At 47.4% G+C, this 18,462-nt stretch overlaps 1 protein-coding gene and 1 long non-coding RNA gene across 9 annotated transcripts in view; one reads left to right on the forward strand and one right to left on the reverse strand.

Annotated features, from left to right (window-relative positions):
- Window positions 1-18,462, forward strand: part of LOC142587692 (uncharacterized) — an 868,078-nt gene that overhangs the window by 518,630 nt on the left and 330,986 nt on the right. The window lies entirely within an intron of this gene.
- LOC142587745 (uncharacterized) overlaps window positions 1-18,462 on the reverse strand; it is a 121,138-nt gene that overhangs the window by 12,870 nt on the left and 89,806 nt on the right. Inside the window, exon 2 of the long non-coding RNA XR_012829616.1 lies at window positions 15,717-15,791. This is a non-coding gene — a long non-coding RNA (uncharacterized LOC142587745). The remainder of the gene's footprint in view (window positions 1-15,716; window positions 15,792-18,462) is intronic.

Below are 18,462 nucleotides of genomic sequence, written 5' to 3' on the forward strand. Positions count from 1 at the left end.
GTGCAAAATGCAGAAACGCCCGTGTCCCGTGCATTGCGGCACGTTAAAGATCCCCTGGTGGTCAAAATTATTCCGGAGTACGCCACTATGGTGTGCCTCATAATGAAATCGTGATTTTTGCACGTAAAACCCCAGAATTAATTTCCATCTTGTATTTTTTAAATTGGAAAGGGTGCCATTTCTGTGAAAGTGGTCCAATTCTGTAGCGTGTTTTTTTTTTTCCTTGCGCGTTTTCTTTTCGCATTTTCCAAATTACTGTGCATCGCGAAAATATCTTTGAAAAAATTAAATTATGGTGTTTTACGTGCCAAAACCACTTTCTGATATTGAGGCACGCCGTAGTGGAGGACTCCGGAAATTTCGACCACCTGGGGATCTTTAACGTGCACCTAAATCTAAGTACACGGGTGTTTTCGCATTTCGCCCCCATCGAAATGCGGCAGCCATGGCCGGAATTCGATCCCGCGACCTCGTGCTCAGCAGCTCAATACCATAGCCACTGAGCAACCACGGCGGGTAAAATATCCTTGAGTTGCATATTTAAGTTGACAAAAAGCTGCCTTTATGTACCGATGCATTCACTCAGAAAACGTCCTTGCGGCTCTTCATCAGAAAGCATATATATAATATTTTGACACTTTGCGTTCTATCTCCCCCTTCTTTTCGGTACGCACGTGTGTCCATATGTCCACATCTTCATGGCCACTCATTTGGGCCAGCAATTTCTTTTTCTAGTTACGTGGCTTTTATGACGTTTTCCAGAGGACGAACAGGAGCCACTCACGAGGTATTGGAAGATAACTCTCGCAAGGGCTCACTCGGGTTTGGTGGTGCTTCGGTAATCAGTGTGAGCTATTGCGAGAGTACACATGGAGCAGCTTTGGGAGCTCTTTGCGCGCCGGAAAACCCCAATAACCTAACCTGTAAAGAGACTGTCGTTTCAAGTTCGAAGGCGCGTACTAAATGATTTGGGATCCTGCACAGTACGAAGATCGGTGCAATGAAAATTGATGCTCAAAACCCATTTCGAATCTTGTTTCATGTACTTCATTTCCTCTTGCTACATTGGAGTGCCACCTGTCTCCCCAAGAGTTCGTAGAACTCTGGGATTTCTCGTTTGAACTTTTCCATATTTAATTACTCTTACTTTTTTTTCACGAGAAGTTATTCATTATCTGCAATCTTTTCTTTTCTGTGGCTGCTACGAACATATCTGCTACACTATTTCCATGGAGTCGATGTCATAGTTAAGGATTGTCTCCTCCCCTCCCTGCTTTTTTTCCACTTCCCCATTGAAGTCGCTGATGACTAGAGCACAATCAGAGTTTTGACTATTCTCATTGCGAATTCAACGACCTCATAGAACTGTTCTATCTCTTCGTCATCATGACAACTTCTGTGCATAGACTGTTACTGCCTTCAATTTATACCTCTTATTTAGCTCTCTTACAATGACTACTACTCCTTAGTTTATTCTGTATATATGGATGCTACTGTGTTTACTCAGTAGAAATTCCGCCCCGTGTTCCTTCTTATCAGTAACACATCTTTAGCACAGAGTAGGCCCATTGCGCCAACATGTATATGCTCTTTTATAGTTTTCCTAACCTCGCTAAAACCTATGACATTTCACGTAACGTCTAATGATTCTTCAAAAAGCTCTGCTAAATCAGGGTAACTCAATAGGCTGCGAATGTTGTTCCCAGATTCAGTTTCCAGTGGCGGCGAGTCAAGATCAAGAGTTGCTTAACACTCTTTGCTGCGCAGCAATTTTGACCTCCGCCTTGGTCAGACGTTCTGCAGTCGCTAGAAACTGAGGACCAAGTGTTAATTGCGCGATTTATGATGAAAGTAGCAGCCAATTGCTGCGCCAAGCCCGTACCCAATTCCTATTCTAGCAAGCTCAATGTAGCCTTCGTAATGGCACCTGTTCTGGTAAAGCTCTAATATGGCTCTCCGTGAATTTCGTTTATTTTTGGCGGAATTCGCGCGCCACATGCAACATGATAAGTTTCTCAAAAGCTTTTAGAAAAACGAGATTTTTCTCCGGTATTCAAGTGGATAAAAGGGTCCATCGACTTTTACAGCGTGGCCGCACAATTCGTTGGCGCGCGCAGAAAGCTTCAAGCGCACTGTCGCATAAGGCAATACTTGGCGTCCTCTCAGAGATGGGGTTAGGTAAGAGACTTTTTAACATGATTAAGGACTTTCTTAAAAATCGAACTGCACAACTCATGCTGGGTGAGCTTAAATCAGAAGCTAAGAATTTGGGAAATAGGGGCACTCCACAAGGGGCTGTGCTCTCACCCATGCTATTTAATTTAGCAATGTCCAAGGATATACATTATGTGGTATATGCCGACGACATAACAATATAGAGTGCCAAGGGTAATGTAGGACAGACAGAGACCAGATTACAGGAAAGTTTATATGTTGTAGAGAACACACTGAAAGACATGGGGTTGAAATGCTCGGCAGCCAAATCAGAACTCTTGGTCATTAAACATCGCAGAAAAGGTCGCAAACCAAGAGGTTACATTCCGGAAGATGAGCCAAGAGTGTGCTTTACACTCATGAAGGATCCGCAGTCAGGCTAGTTGAAACAATCAAGGTTCTTGGGTATCACATAGACGGAAACAATGCTAACTATAGAACAATACAACATATCTCGAATAAAACAGATGAAGTCATTAGGTTACTAAGGAGAATTACCAGTAGACACAGAGGCTCAGGAGAGGACAGCGCTTTGAGGCTGATACACGCCTTTGCTCTCTGTCACTTCACTTATGTGGCTGGATTATTCAAATGGAAGCAGGCAGAACTTAACAAACTTCATGTGATGCTCAGGAAGCTCGTTAAAGTAGCCCTAGGGCTACCCAGTAACGCTGCAACTGACAAACTCATGAGTCTAGGGGTGCACAACACAATGGAAGAAATCGCGGAGGCCCAACAGCTAGCGCAACACGAAAGATTGACAAAATCACGAGCTGGCAGGAGCATATTACAGGCATAAGGTGCAGAACTGAATACATCAAGGAGCCCAATAGAGGCTGAAGTAGAATTAAGGACTGACGTTAGGAACAAGATCAGAACCAACCCTCTCCCCAGAAACATGCATCCAGAATATAATGTCGAAAGGAGAAAGGCAAGAGCTAAAGCACTCTTGCAGGAAATAGAACAGCAGAACCAATTGGCAGCTATAGTTGATGCAGCCTGGGTGAAAGGTAAAGAAGCATATACGGCAATTGTCTCAAATTATCAAGGGAAGGTGCAAGATGCTATCACTATTTTTACCAAGGACCCCATGGCGGCGGAACAAGCGGCAATTGCTCTAGCCATCAGGAGTAATAAGTGGGCCTGCATTTACAGTGATTCGAAATCCGCTATAAAGTGTTTTGATAAAGGCTATGTAGCTGGTGTTGCAGCTAAACTTTTTGAAAACATTGGGATTATGAGAACTGAAATTCGATGGTTTCCTGCGCATATGGGAAAAGTGGACGAGACTCGTATAAACCTCAATGAGGTTGCTCATGACTTGGCACGAGGACTTGCTAACCGTGACAGTCACAACCGAGCCGTTCACCATCAAGCCAGGGAATCTAGAGATCATTTAATAACATACAATGAATGACATTACCAAACACTACTATTTAGGACGCAGGCAATTCCCATTGCCACATTCAAAACTGAACAGGGCTCAGGCAGTCTCACTGCGCTTATTGCAAACAGGTACATATCCCACACCGTACACCATTAATAAAATATATCCAGAGAGGGAGATTAAGATGGACTGCAACGATTGTAATGGCATCATTGGAATCAGGCATATGCTGGCGGGGTGCCCCGCGATTCTCCCCAACCTCGTTGAAGAATGGACACAGTGGGAGAAAAGGATTCAAAGCCCATTGTTTCAGGACCAACTAAGGGCCGTCCAGAGGGCCCATGATGTCGCTGAAAGGCTTGGCCTGACAGTGCCAACGTGGGAGCGGCCCGCCTTGACTTAAGAAGTCGAGCCTCCGAACCTCATTCCAATAAATGTTTTCACACACACACACACTGTCGCTGTATGGGATGGTCTCAGTGACCGTTTTGTAGCGTGCCGCGCAAAGCTGGTATCACACGGGCACGTCAAAGGCCTTAGGATCGTTAGTCTATACACGCAATAGTGAAGTAGGGGCTACTTAAAGGACAACTTACAACTTCAGCGGGCCGTCAAGTCAACGTCTATAGCTTTGACACTTGAGCGGAATTCTATCGAAATTTTGAATCCTTCGTGAAGAGCGCGTTCAATGAAAAATATTAAAAAGGAACTTTTTAGCTTGTAAAAATAATTTGTTTTCTAATGGCACCGACGGCGAGCATGCCACGGCAAAAGCTATGCAGCCTAAATGTTTCCAGAGCACTGTCAGAGTGCTGAATCAAAACGAAGAACAGTGCATGAAAAATGCGCGAATGTGACAGTAACGTGAATGAAGATAGTAAAATGTGGACTCGATAAGCGCCGTAAACCGTATATTTGTGCCTTCCGGTTTCGGAGATGCCGAAACGGAAAGCGTAGGATTCCTACGATAGTTCGCACTGATTCTATATGTCGCTGCTCTAGCCCTTTATTTTTTTTCCCGAAGCATTAAGCATATCTAGATATTGACATTGTGCATTCGCTTGCGGGGTAGCGTGCATAAGGTGTATCTTCACGTATGAAGTGAAATGCGACGCGTACCGGCCTCGCACAAGAGGTGTGTAACCTGCGGTGCAGCTTGGCGCCTCTTGGTCTCTTTGCTCCGACGCTGTTAGAATAGCTTGCGCTTGCTTGGTGCTATTTTGTATGCATTTCAACGCCCTAGGCAGACCATGCTCGGTATTTAATGCCTCATCGATGCAAAAGGCACAGTGCCGTAGCGAGACAGACAACGTATATGAAGAACTTACTGCAACACAGCATTGTTATACCGCTTGTGCTTGTCGCTAGGGGCGCCCACCGGTGCTTATTCATTCCTAACTGGAATGGTGGCGCACCATCGTGTGACAGCTGTGGGTCCATCGATCATCTACTCCGGACCAAGTCTGCCTGCCTGAACTCGAAGAAGGTTTCGGAAGGAACTACTTTAACGTTTCGGAAGGAAATACTTTTACAGCGTGGCCGCACAATTGGTTGGCGCGCGCAGAAAGCTTCAAGGGCACTGTCGCTGTATGGGATGCATGGTCTCAGTGACCGTTTTGTAGCGTGCCGCGCAGAGCTGCGTGAGCGTACGTTACGAAACCGCTGCTTCTTATCGCTGCGACAACAGTTCCAAACTCCTTCGCCCATTTTCCAGTGCTATAATTTTCGTCGCAGTTCACCACAACATTTGTGCGAGGCAGAGAAATTGGCGCAGTGAACTGAAATTTTGCGTAATATATTGTTTACACCCTTAAAAGTGAATGAGGCTGTAAATCACTCCATACCTCACACGCTTACACCATTTTTTGGTATAAGGGTGTGAGTAATAGACAGATTTGCACCATTACTCATGTTTAATGGTGCGAATTATTTTACAGTATATAGTGTAGGGTGCGTGCTACAGATGAGTAAACTACTGGGATAGTTGGTGCGACATTTGCGCGAATTAGAGCGCTAAGTTGTGCGGCAGAAAAATAGAATACAAGAACAGGACGGTCATGACAAACGGTGCTGTTCATGTACATTTTTCTCCTTCCGTACAACTTCAGCGCTCCACTTCGCACTTATGTACAGATGCGTGCTTTCAGAAATAAGCTGGGGTGACTGCAACGACCAGAATTAATTTCCGAACGAAACGGTGTGTGCTTCCGAGGAGCGAGTTGGGGGCGAGAGTGTGGCACTTCGTGCTTTTTGTGTGTAATTTTCGTGCACAGATCAATGGCTGTGACATGTGTGCAGGCAAAGCAGGTACCGCGACGGGCTTCCCTACAAACGCCCGACCAGTACTTCGCCGGGGCCGACGATGTCAGGCGACGCTTTGGCCACGTGTTCACGTGCTGCGCGACATACGAGGTAGAAATAATGTTGCCGTATTATCTGATGGCGTGTGAACAGGGAGGTGGTGGATAGGGCCCAAGCGTCAATCAAAAGACGCACCCACTGCGCGGGCAGTAACAGACAGTGCGATATTATTCAAGAGCCAGCTTAGTGTTTGCATTTCACGCGACATTTCACATCGAATATCGCTGCAGCAGGATTTGACGTAAACCACTACGGGTATCATGCTCAGATCTACGATGCATTATTTTAGTGCGAATCATTGTTGTCGCTCCGGGGCTTTTCCGTCGTCAGTTGGGGCAGTCTCAACGCCGCACCTGCATCCGCGCCACAACCGATTGTGTCTTGAGCAGATGTTTCTTTGTGGGGTCACACGTTGTGTCCTTTTGTGTGCACGAGGCAGCATACCTAGCTTAGCATTGCCGAACGCAGAGCAAAATTAGTTTCGAAGACAGACTCGGGAACCTAGATGAAGACAAATGGGTGGCTAGAGGGCACAAATATCTATACTTCAGAATCAAAAGTGGGAACACAAAATAGAGGAAGAGGCCAAGAAAGTCGGCGACCAAGTATAGAGTAATTGATAGTGTAAATACACAAACAGGAGTCATAAAATTAAAGTGAGAGAAAGAGAGACATAAAATTGTTGCGAAGGATGGAAACAAAAAAAAAAGACCACGGAGATTACAAGTAATAAATTAAAAAGCAAATTTTGTGCGATAACACAAAGGGGCAGTGCCATGCTACTTGAAGCCCGAGCTGGTTGCCTAAGAATAATAATAAAAAAAATGCCGAAACAAATATTCGGAACAGCATGAGGCATACGTCGGCTTCAGCGAAAATCCGGAGACAGCTCAGCACATCCTGTGTCCCATATAATCGAATGCGAAGGTATTCGCCCAGTGAGACCGGTAGGAAGCGGCCAACTTCCAGTTGCGCTGCGATTTAAAGCGGATGGTACTATTAGCCGGTCAGCATTCGAGATAAGCAAGGGTCATTTAGAGTGGTGGTGGAAATAAGAAGCAGGTAAGCGATTGATATGAGTGGATCCGTTACAGGCTAATAAACGTCTATACATTATCTGATTTGTTCAAGTAGGCGAGTTGACTATTTCTCAGAGCTCCATTTTTAAGGGGATGCAAATAAATCATCACCATGTGCGTTCTTTGCCTATCTCTCCGGAGTTCGGCGTGGGCCACTTGGGTTCGCGCCTTGATGGCTCAGGAGAAGCTGTCGCTCAATAGAAAGAATAATACGTTTATCGGTCGGTTTTGAACCCGGGTCGCTCAGCACAAAAGCCGGAAGTTCCACACATTAGGCCGCAGAATTATCTCGATCGTGCCAGCCCCATCTAGTGCTTTGAGACGATTGGGGCCTGCGTCACGTCTCATAGCAACAACTTGATTATAGGAAAGATAGCGCCCGGTTTCCCCCTTCCTTCCCCCGGGAGCCAGTGCTTTGAGACGCTGTCAGGTTGTGCCGCTTCCAGGTCCTGCCGCGGTCCTAACTTAACAAAGTGTAACCCTTTTCGCGGAGATCGCCGTCGTCGTCATCGTCTTGCTGCTGTCGCCTCACAAAAGCATAGTGACCCATCTGGTAATTCTTTAAAGAATCGCAAACATTGCTTGTCAGCCAGCTACTGGCTAAATGCTTCAAGTCGATTCTCACACTGCGTGGGATCTACGTAATTTCCCCTTTTGCCCATTTCTTCAGAATGCCAGCATTTTTTGTGGTCTACCCACACCATTCCCTCTTCTCTTCCTAACTTTACGTTGCAGACTTTCGGTATATGTTAACATTTCAGTATTCAAGGAGCGCAAAAGTTACGGCATGTCAATTCTCGTATTTGAATTTAACTTGCATGCGCCGCTGTTCTTGATGCTTGCGTAAATGGGTGTATGTTCTCTTGCGGCATCTTTGGTTGCCTCATTTCGCCTACGTTTTCGCTCAGCGTGTTTGTATTGAACTCGTTGGTTTTCTTCCGTTCGTTGGAGAAGTCAGCTTACTGGCACATATTAGCTTAGCCGCTGTTCTGAACGTTTCGTCGGCTGTGCTCGAATTCCGAGAGAAATACTAAGTGTCCTGTGCAGTTCCTATTGTAGGTCACCGGTTATGGTCCCGGACCTGCGTGCGACGCGTGTTCCAAAACTTTTCCCAATATGGCGCAGCGGCCACGTCAGCGCGTGCGATCGCCCTTCGCTGAAAGCAGTGAACTCGGCCTCGAAAAGCCGGGAGACGAACGACGCCCGAAGGGCGGCCTGGGGCGGGTGCCGCGGAGGGGCAGGTGTTCTCGGCCGTCACCTGCCCGGGCGCCCCTCTGCCGCCGCAGGTTGAGCAGCCGCGCGGCGGCGGGCGACAAACACGCGCCTCGCAACAGCTGCCGCTTTCAAGGCGAGTGCGCGCGTCGCCTTGAGTGCGCCCCCTTCGCGCTCTCGATTAGCAGCGCTCGCGTGTGCGCTGCTTGCTCCTGGATATCGCTGGCACCCTTGTCTGTCTTTCGAGTGGCCACCCGTTCGGGCACCATGTGTGCTTCATCGGTATTGCGTGCGCTTTCGCCCTCTCATACTTCTAATCGGGCAGTACGTCCGCAGGAGGCGTGTGCAGCCGTACAGATATATCTGCTGTCGCAGTGAACTTGCCGTTAACGCGTGATCGGCACGCGTGCCGTTTGCCTCGCGCGGTGCAGGGCAGCTGCTGCCAGGGAAAAGGGCCGGGACGTCCCAACTTAATGGCTAGCCACGGTGCATCTTGCCGCAGTTTTCGACACGGCGCTTATTGCGCAACGGTCGGTGTTTCTTCGCTTAGTGATCGTGTGGCCGGGGCTGTTTACCATGCATGTGCTAGTTGGAACGACGAGCTTCGTAATGAGAGAAGCGTGTGAACGTCGCGTGTCTAAAAACAGTGACCATTTCTATGACGCATTGGGAGTGCGTCTGTAAGCTGCCAGTGACATAAGGCAAAACGCTTTCCTTGGACGACAAAGAAGCCTAATTAAATGTCTAGATTTCGCGAAGGAACTACGGCACTTTCAAAGTAAAAGCAAAAGGTTGACCGTTATCTATACAAGAAGTGTTTTATTTAGTTCTAGAAGAGGACTGAATGCATGTCCGTGTAGTTATTTGAACCACATAGATGTTATTTGCCCTGTAATCTTTCCCTTCCCTATGACGTTAGATGATTCAGGACACATGCGTTGTTATAAACACTGAGTTTAGAAAGTTATAGGATATAAGAGCTTGTTGAACCCTCTTGGTCGTTTCGAAAGACCAGGGAGCATCTACATTCGTTTCTCGCTTTCTCGACCAACCTGAATGAAACTGCCGTGGTAGCACGGGGACTATGACGTTGCGCTGCTGAGCTAAGATCGCAGGTTTGATCCCGGCCGTATTTTGTTGGAGCCCAAATGCAGAAACGCACGTGTACTCGTATTTAAGTGCACGTTAAAGAACCCCGGGTGGTCAAAATTAGTCCCCCATTACAGCGGGCCTTATAATCAGATTGTGGTTCTGGCGCGTAAAACACCAGGATTTAATACAATGCGAACGAAGCCTGTGAAAAAAGAAGTATTTTCGCTACGCAAACATCACTGCGGAAAGAATGAATTTTGAGGAGTGTATGTACGGCCGTTCCTGTACACACGACGGAAAACATGCTGGTGTGCGTCGGGCTGCTGGAAATAAAAACGTATAAATTTCAGCACCCATGCACGTGTCGCTTGGTGTAGTTAGTGCATCTCATTCATGCCGCGTTCTTCCTCGATACACATGCCGACAATACAGCCGCTGCACGAAGTGCGTTTCTATTACGTCGAGTAGGGGTGCGAGGGGCTGTTCTGGGCGTCAAGGTTGAGGCACTTGACTCACTGAAGCGGTCCTACGGGGTAACTTTGTTCCGAGATAGGCTTTCGCCAGAACTGCCGTCGACGCGTTTAAGTCGAATTTTGTCCATACTCGCTGATTTCGCCGTCGTTCGTGTAGATGCGTCGCTCACAGTCCCCGTGGGGGTCAGCGTCCCGACGGGGATCTCGGATGACGACAGCCTGGCGTGACTGCTGTTCGAGTGCGGCCGCTCGCATGCAGTGGGCCACACGCGAGCGTTCGTGCCGATCTATCTGAAGCATATCTGCACTTTTGTCTTACACTTACACTGTGCCACGTCATCTTCCTGCCTCCAGTCTCCTTCTCGCGAGCTCGAAAAGACGACTTCGTGCCGCGCACGTGCATCTTAAAAGGGGAGAAACGATTTTCTTTTCTGCTTCGCGATGGCAGTCACTTTTGTCGGAAGTGTTTAGGGTGTGTTCATGTTTATTTCTTCAGAGTTCTCGTCACAAAGCTAGACTCCATTGTTTCTTCAAGTTCATCCTGCATGGCTTTCTGAGTATTGAACCGCGCTGCATCACTAGTTCTAATACATTCGAGTCATTTCCTTGTATTTTCTTTTCCGTAAGCGGTACGATCGTTTCGTTAGCTTGGCGCGTAATCTGTCAAGTAGCAAATTAAAATGTTTTGACAGTGTTTCTGGTTGTTTTCATTGAGGCGAACTGAGTTCTCAAGATTAATGTCTAGGTGTTGTTGGACTTGGATAACAGTCGGCTGCTTGTGCGCGTTCTACACAGCGCAGCATTTCGGCGCTGAACGAGGACACCTGAGCAACATACACGCCTAAACGAAGGCGCACACGTCGCTGCGCGCTGTTGCTGGTCCGTAACTACCATATTGCATGAGCGCTTAACGTAAGACGTAAAAAAAAAAAAAAAGACCGGCCTTCCACTACTATGAAGATGGGTACAAGTGTAGCTCAAGATGCGTGGCTCTTCGTTGTCGTAACGCCTCGGCTTTGCGCTCCCTCACGGCAAGGTCGGCACGTCGACGACGAGCCCTTTCTCGAGCTAGTTCCCGGCGGCGTTCATCAAACGCCGTGTGTTCTTCGGCCGAACGTACGGCGCGCGGCCCGCCCTCGCTGCCGTTCCTTCAACGCAGCCTGCTCTTCGGAAAAATGAGCCAAACGCGGTTTCCCATCTGACTGCCCGGCCTGAACTGGCGGGAAATGGCGGGCACGAGGCGAGCGAACACGCGATCACACCCTTTCACTTCTTCTCCGGAGGGAGGGGACGCCTGTGATTGGCTCGCGCCTTGCGCTGCGTGTACTTCTTCATGCATATAAAATCTCGCTTTAAAGGTCACGTATGGTGAACCGACAGTGGCTGAATCGGTTCGCTTGGTGGTCTCGCAACCCGTAAGTCGGTAATATCTATCCGCAGCCCGACAAGCAATTTTTTATTTTCGTGCGGCTTGAGTTTTTTCTTACGGCAACACCAACAGCGACGCCGACACAAGCGAGGTAATACAAGCTTCGCTTGAAAAAGTGTATACCTGGTCATGACATAATCTTGAGAATGCGCCGCTGTAGTAGCTCTTTCTTTATGTTCCATCTCCCGCTCCCATTCTATTATTTTTTTTTCTTATGTCTGTTCCAAGGATCTGCTTTCAATAAAGAGAGTGTCTTAGCAGTGATATCACTGACCCCTCGTGTTGTCGTTGCTGCTGTTTATGCTGCTGTTTTCGTTATCGTTGTTCTGGTCTAGGGTATTGTGCGTACGATCTGTGTGTCTACGCACGCTGCCTGGTATGTGGCTCGTTCATGCGAAATAAGATTAATTTTTGTTCGTAAACAATCGATATATATGTGCGAACGAAAGAAATCAGGGCGAGTCCTAGCCTATGCAAACTAAGGTTGAGAAAATTTCACTTTCTTTAGGTCGCTTCCAATGATCTGCTTAGATGGATTAACGTTCTAATTAATCGGTGAACAGTTTACTCGCAATTATTGTCTTTTTATCGGTTAATCCGTTGAAAGTCACATAATCGAAACAACCCCTTGGCGAGCGCATACATTTTGCGAGCTGTTACCTAGGCAGTCGTACCGATCATGTAGCTCTCCTTCTATCTCAGCAGAATGTCGTGTGCGAGCACCCTCTTGGTTTGCTAATAGCGTGTTCAAAAGATTTACTAGTGAGAAACGTTTTATCTGTGGTCTGGTAGCAGCAAATGAAGAGAAAGTGGTTGCGTTGTAGGAGTCTTCTCTATAGCTCCTCACGGCGTCCATGCCCTGAGAGTAAACACTGATCTACTGTGAATTCCGTTGTTTCCTGTGACTCTCGAAAGCGCATACACACTTTTTCTGGCCGTAAATTCGGGCGCTTGCTTATTCTTCAAGTCCGAATTAGTTGCTGCGTTTTTACGCGATTTTCATTTTTTTTTTTTTGCTTTTGCCTTATGTATCGTCCGTTCTTTATCGTCTATCTTCTAGGCGGCCCGCATACGCGCGTGCGCAACCTTCCTTTTGTTGGCGCCACGCGCGAAGGTTGCAACACACCTTTTTGCGGCGGCCTGCCCTCCCGGCTATATCTGAGCCGAGACTTGGCCGCTCGAATCAAACACATCTCGCATTTCGTGTGCTGTGCCCCGCGTCATTTTCTCTCCAGGCGTGCGCACTATTCTAACACCTGTCGAGCCACGTGGCGTGCAGCTTTGCAGCCGCACTCCGGGGTGTGCGCGCTATATCCCCTCCTGTCCTTACCTTCGAGTCCTCTCTCGATTAGCGCTGTGTCGCGGTATTTCCCGGTAGGTCGCCGTCTCTTTACACATACCCCAGCGGCCGTCGCGTGCGTCGCGGGGGGCTCTTGGCAACGAATGGAGCGGCCCTCCTCCCGCGGCAGCTCTAGCTAGACTCCCGATATCGAAACCGCGATCTTCTCTTGGCAGTCTCGCTTTCAGCGTTTTTTATTTCGTCTCGCTCTCTTTCTCTCTCTCTTTTGTTTTGTGTTGTTTTTCTCTACCGGCGGCATCGCTAGAGCTGAGCCTGCTGCCGTGCGAACAAGGTCGCCTCCGGGCGCGCGTCCGGGCGCGCGCCATCCAAACAGGCTTCTGCGCTAACGCCAGGTGCAAAGACGCAGAAATCCCCCCCCCCCCCCCCCCCCCCCGCCTAGTCTCCGCATTCAGCCGCCCTTCTGGGCCTCATCTCATCCCCTGCAGCGGCCTCTCTGTCTTCCACGGGCGGACGTTCTGCGAATGCGTTTCTTGTGGTCGGTTCTTGGGGGGTTTAGTTTGCCGTTTCTATATTGATGACGTTCCACTATTTTCTTCGTGTCTTCTCTCAGACGTGTGCGTATGCGAGGTGCTGGTTTGCTTGTTCTTTTTTTCTTTCCTGCCTCCTACCCACCGCTCTCTCTCTTTCTTTTTTCTTTTTGCGTATCTTTGAATTGATTCTCTCGAGCCACCGCGTGCGTATTTGCCGAACGGGGCCCGGCCGTAGTCCTACGATGACTTCATTCTACAAGACTACCCTCGGTCTGTGCAACTTTCTAAAGTATGGCTAGACCATACTTATGGCACCTAAGTTGACGAAGTCAGTCTTGCGAGATTAAATCATTGACGATCGCGATATTAGCGAACCAGAAAGTAAAGACGACATAAGCTCCGTTTCTTTCGTTTAGTGTTCGGTGTAGTGGAAACCTGTCGCTCTCTCCCCTGTGTAGCCAAGCGCCTGCGCATGGACTCGCGAAGATCGACCGATTGTGTTGACGTCAGCGGATTACTTAGAAGCCGGTGCAGTTGTGGCTTTTATGACGCTTACCCGTGGAACTCCGGCGTGTTATTTTCGACGCATGTATGGTGTAGTATTTCTGGCAGCAGTAGCACATTGCTCCGTAACACTAACAAACATGAGAAAGCAAAAATAAGAGGAGGCGGGGGGGGGGGGTAGTGCTGTTGACAGGCATGCTTGCAAATGGCTCGTGCTTCTCTATAGGTTCCGCTGCATCCCTTGTTATCGTGCGAGTGGGTGCGCATGGAGGTGAACGGAAGCAGCACAAGAAGTTTCCAGCAATTTTTGATTTCGAACGCCGTTTATTCGATTCAACGCCCAGCACAGAACGCTGAAAACTGTGATGAAAGCGACATAGTATCGCCACCCCCCTCCTCCCGAAAAAGAAGAAAGAAAAAGAAGACTTGCTTTTATAAATACTTCTTTTCGAGCATGCACTATGCGTCGGAGCTCGCGGAATGTCATTCTTAAAGAGGGAGAGGAACGAAGGAAATTCGGAGAGTTTAACCAGAGGTCATTCAGCTTGCATGTCAAGCCTTGGGAGTTTCCAAATATTTTATCCAATATGTCACTGGTTCATACGAGGATGTTTTTTTTTTTTTCTAGACTGTACTGTCCTCTGTTTCTCTGTACATGATAATTTCGGCTCCTTGCCCTTTTTTGCGCTATGTATGCTCACGAGGTAGGCAAGTGGGCTGGGTTGACTGTTGAGGTGCCTGGGGTTAGCGTTTGAATTGTGTAAGACGAGAAAGGGGGCACAGTATTGTCCAGAACATGTGCACCTACTTTTGAGGGCGATTGGCCTGAATGATAATGTATTATCTTTTGATTGATTAGTGGGGCTTAATATCCCAATGAAACTCTGGGGCTATTAGAAAATTAATAGGGCAGCACTCCAGACTAATTTTGACCACCTGTGGGGTTCTTTAACGTGGATTTAAACTTAAGTCCACGAGCGTTCTTGCGTTTTATTCCCATCGAAACGTGGCTGCCGCGGCTGGTTATTAATTATTCTCTCTCTCTCTCTCTCTCTCTCTCTCTCTATATATATATATATATATATATATATATATATATATATATGAGACTCTGGTGCTTTACCGAGAAATCATATTATTCGTAATCAATCTCTAATTTGGCTGATTCTCTTCGTTAACACGCCTTTCTCTATTGAAATTGTTCATTCCTCGGCGCCATCATTTCCAGTGACACCAGACGACACTAAAATTACATGACATTCACAATTGTGTTTCAGTTCTGCATGCTCTCAGGAACAGACCCTGTAGGGGTCGCACTTCGCTCCATGGAACGTGATTGCGCATCGGCGCAGTGGCGCTCAACAAGCTCCGCAAACAGTCGTCTTCATTCACTATAGTTACTGACCCGAAGGTCTTTCGTCTGTGTTACCTAGGTGGTAAGAAGCGTTTTTGTTTGCGCTGTGGCTTGGTGTCGCGTTTATTAAGTCATATTCGTTTGTTATTCGATGGGCCGAGAGCCCTACCCGTGACACGTGTGACTGTGAACAAACAATCGCACATCTATGCATCTACCCACGTTATAGTGCACGGAGAGGCAGCTCTGTTGTACCGCGCTAGAGACGCTAGACAGCCGTCCACTGTCTGAAGAAAGGAAAAAAGAAAAATTCTAGGACTTACTAAAATACTACACTCGGTTCCATACATATATGTGTCAACGCTGTGGAAGCTACGCAAGATGTTCGGCCAACAAAAGTTTTCATTCCGCGCGTTCTGTCCATGCTTGGCTGCGCGCCAACAGCGTTCGCTCGCGCGAGCATGCACGTGGCCCTCCTCGCGACGGGTTGCAAATAAAGAAAACCCGAAAAGGACAACAAAAATTAAAAAAAATGTTCTAAAACAACGCATTAGCAGCCGTATACCGCAGTGTATTTGTTTCTAAGGATTAAAACTTGTTTCATTCAATACTGAGCCTACATAAAAAAACAGTTGCGCACAAGTGCGGTCAAAAAACATACTACTATATACCCAAGGAAGAATAAGAATGGGCTAGGGTGCGTTTGGCAGGCATTCTCAGATCATGAACAGCACGTTGCCATTATCCCTCAAGAGAAAAGTGTATAAAAGCTGTGTCTTACCAGTACTCACGTACGGGGCAGAAACCTGGAGGCTTACGAAGAGGGTTCTACTTAAATTGAGGACGACGCAACGACCTATGGAAAGAAGAATGATAGGTGTAACGTTAAGATATAAGAAAAGAGCAGATTGGGTGAGGGAACAAACGCGAGTTAATGACATCTTAGTTGAAATCAAGACAAAGAAATGAAGGGGGGGGGCATGGGCAGGACATGTAATGAGGAGGGAAGATAACCGATGGTCATTAAGGGTTACTGACTGGATTCCAAGGGAAGGGAAGCGTAGCAGGGGGCGGCAGAAAGTTAGGCGGGCGGATCAGATTAAGAAGTTTGCAGGGACAACATGGCCACAATTAGTACATGACCGGGGTAGTTGGAGAAGTATGGGAGAGGCCTTTGCCCTGCAGTGGGCGTAACCAGGATGATGATGATGATATACCCAAATGCGAACAAAGCCACTGCAAGAAGTCTCTCTAGCATCCACAGCGTTGACTGCTGTGTATGGAACGGAGTATAGGTCACAAGAGATGGACGTTGTAAAGGCAGCTAGAACGCTAACTAGTTTCCTGCGGTCCACGAGCCTGCCAGAATTTTATGCAGTGGTTTCCGTTTCCCCACTCTTATGTATCCATTCCTATTTCTTTAAATCGCTTTTACCATTCGCTCGTGCAGTGAGCAAACCAGGCTTTTTTCTGCTTAACCTCCGCTATCGTGATTGGCTTGGCGTGGCCGCCTCTTCTGTATGCATAACTTTAATGTAATAGAGCCATTGTGAATTGCATTGCCAGCACTTACAGATACTCTTGGAACAAGACACAAGAGGAATGTATGCCTCGCTCAAGTCTTTGTTTTCTTCCATATCCCTTCAATGGACCTTTTTTCCTTGCTTAACGCGTTCTCCTCAGTCGTTGGAGCTAGCTCATTGATTACTACGGCGCTTCTGCGTCCTTTCACCGCGATTCGTAGCTATTCAGTTGTGCGACCCTAAGAAGCTTTCTTTGTAGGCGCTTGGTGCATTTTATTCATTTTGCTGGAGCTTGTTCTTCGCCGTTTTGAAAAAGTAATCAATATTACTTGCTATGCTAAACGAATCATGTCGCCTGCACCATCTACGAGAGATAGGTTGCTACTGCGAGAAATTATGCTTTTGTTGCTTTGATTGTAAGTCATAGGTACTCGGTCGTCGTTCTTTGCCAGGTGGCTAGAGAGGCTTTCAGAGGTGTTTCAGCGCTAGGCGAGATCACTCGTAGATGTGAATAATGTTTAATTCCTGCCACATACGCAATGAGCTAAAGTGGGGAGGATGTGACTAATTACTCCAAAAATGCGGCGCACTGACAGCGATGGCAACCCGTACGCTTGAGTGCTGCAGCTCGTGATTCTTCTTTATTTTCCTTGTTTGCTTTTTATTCCGCAGAGTAGTGTTTGCATGGAAAAAGATTTAAGTGGGACGAGTCGCTGTTGCCAGTTTGATTACGTGGCCTACAAAAAGTTATTATTTACGACAGAATTAGGTTACTTCGATGACGTACCAATAGAGAGTTTAAATTCAGTCAAGCAACAGAGGAGCAACATCACTGCACAGTAATACCTTCTAATGCAGTAATGCCTTCTAATCGTCAAAGTGATTGCGCAGGTTTACGAATGATTTTAAAGAGATGGAACATGTAATCTATTTTACTCCTCCAGGCAAGGTGGAAGAGTCAATTTTGTACGCATTCCATCGTTGATAACAGCCTTGCCAGAGAGAGAGAGAGAGAGAGAGAGAGAGAGTAAAGGCATGGAGATCAACCAGACGAGTGTCCGATTTGCTACCCTACACTGGGGATAAGGGAAATGGAGACTAGAACGAGCGAGTGAACACTCTATGTGCACGCTGCGCTGTGTGCAGCGAAGCGCCATGACACCAAACCCATTTCACATAGCCGGTGCTTTGCGTTGAAGTGATCTGGGCATGACCCAGTTGTCAGGGGTCGCTGCGCGAATAGGAGTTATTTAAACATGGAGAAAAACTTTTTTAATGCACAATTCTTAGGAAGGAAGGAAGAAGGTTGCCTTCTTCCTTCTTTCCTATGAATTGCGCACTAAAAAAGGGTTTTTCCTTGTTTAGACAATGTTTCACCAACCAGTTTAAGCAGCCATTATTTTGCGAATAGGAGGCTGCACTGTGAGCCATGGGGCTTACTCGAGACTTACGAGCAGTGGATTAAGAGCATCCAGCACTTGCACTACACTTGGCGCTGACGGAGTATGCATCTTGCTCAAAAGTATGCTAAGGGTATTCGTGAGGCACCGAAGCATCAAAACCACTTGCCGGTCTTTCTCGAGCAGTTTGTCGACAACCTTATCCGAAGGTCGTCGTATTGCACTGTGGACCACGAGCCACATCGGAATGAAGGGCTCCGGATGAGGTGGCGTTTTCACAGTGCGCTATTCCTGCAGTGTTGAAGCATGTGAGTAATTTAGCACTGTTTATTCGCCTGGCGCGGAATGTTGTTTATCACTTACAAGGCCTGTCGTAGTTTCTAACAACCTTAGTATTTTGCTCGTAAGAACAGCGCTAGATATAATTGCACAGTTGTTTATGAGGGACACACTAGTGGAAGACTCCGGATCGATTTCGATCACATGGGGTTCTTTACCGTACACCCAAAGCATTAGCGTTATTGCCTTCCTCCCCCATGGGAATGCGGTCGCCGCGGCCGGGCATCAAACCCTTGACCTCGCGCGCAGCAGCGCAACGCCATAG

This window comes from Dermacentor variabilis, chromosome 1 (genome assembly GCF_050947875.1).
Source record: "Dermacentor variabilis isolate Ectoservices chromosome 1, ASM5094787v1, whole genome shotgun sequence".
Taxonomy (NCBI): domain Eukaryota; kingdom Metazoa; phylum Arthropoda; class Arachnida; order Ixodida; family Ixodidae; genus Dermacentor; species Dermacentor variabilis.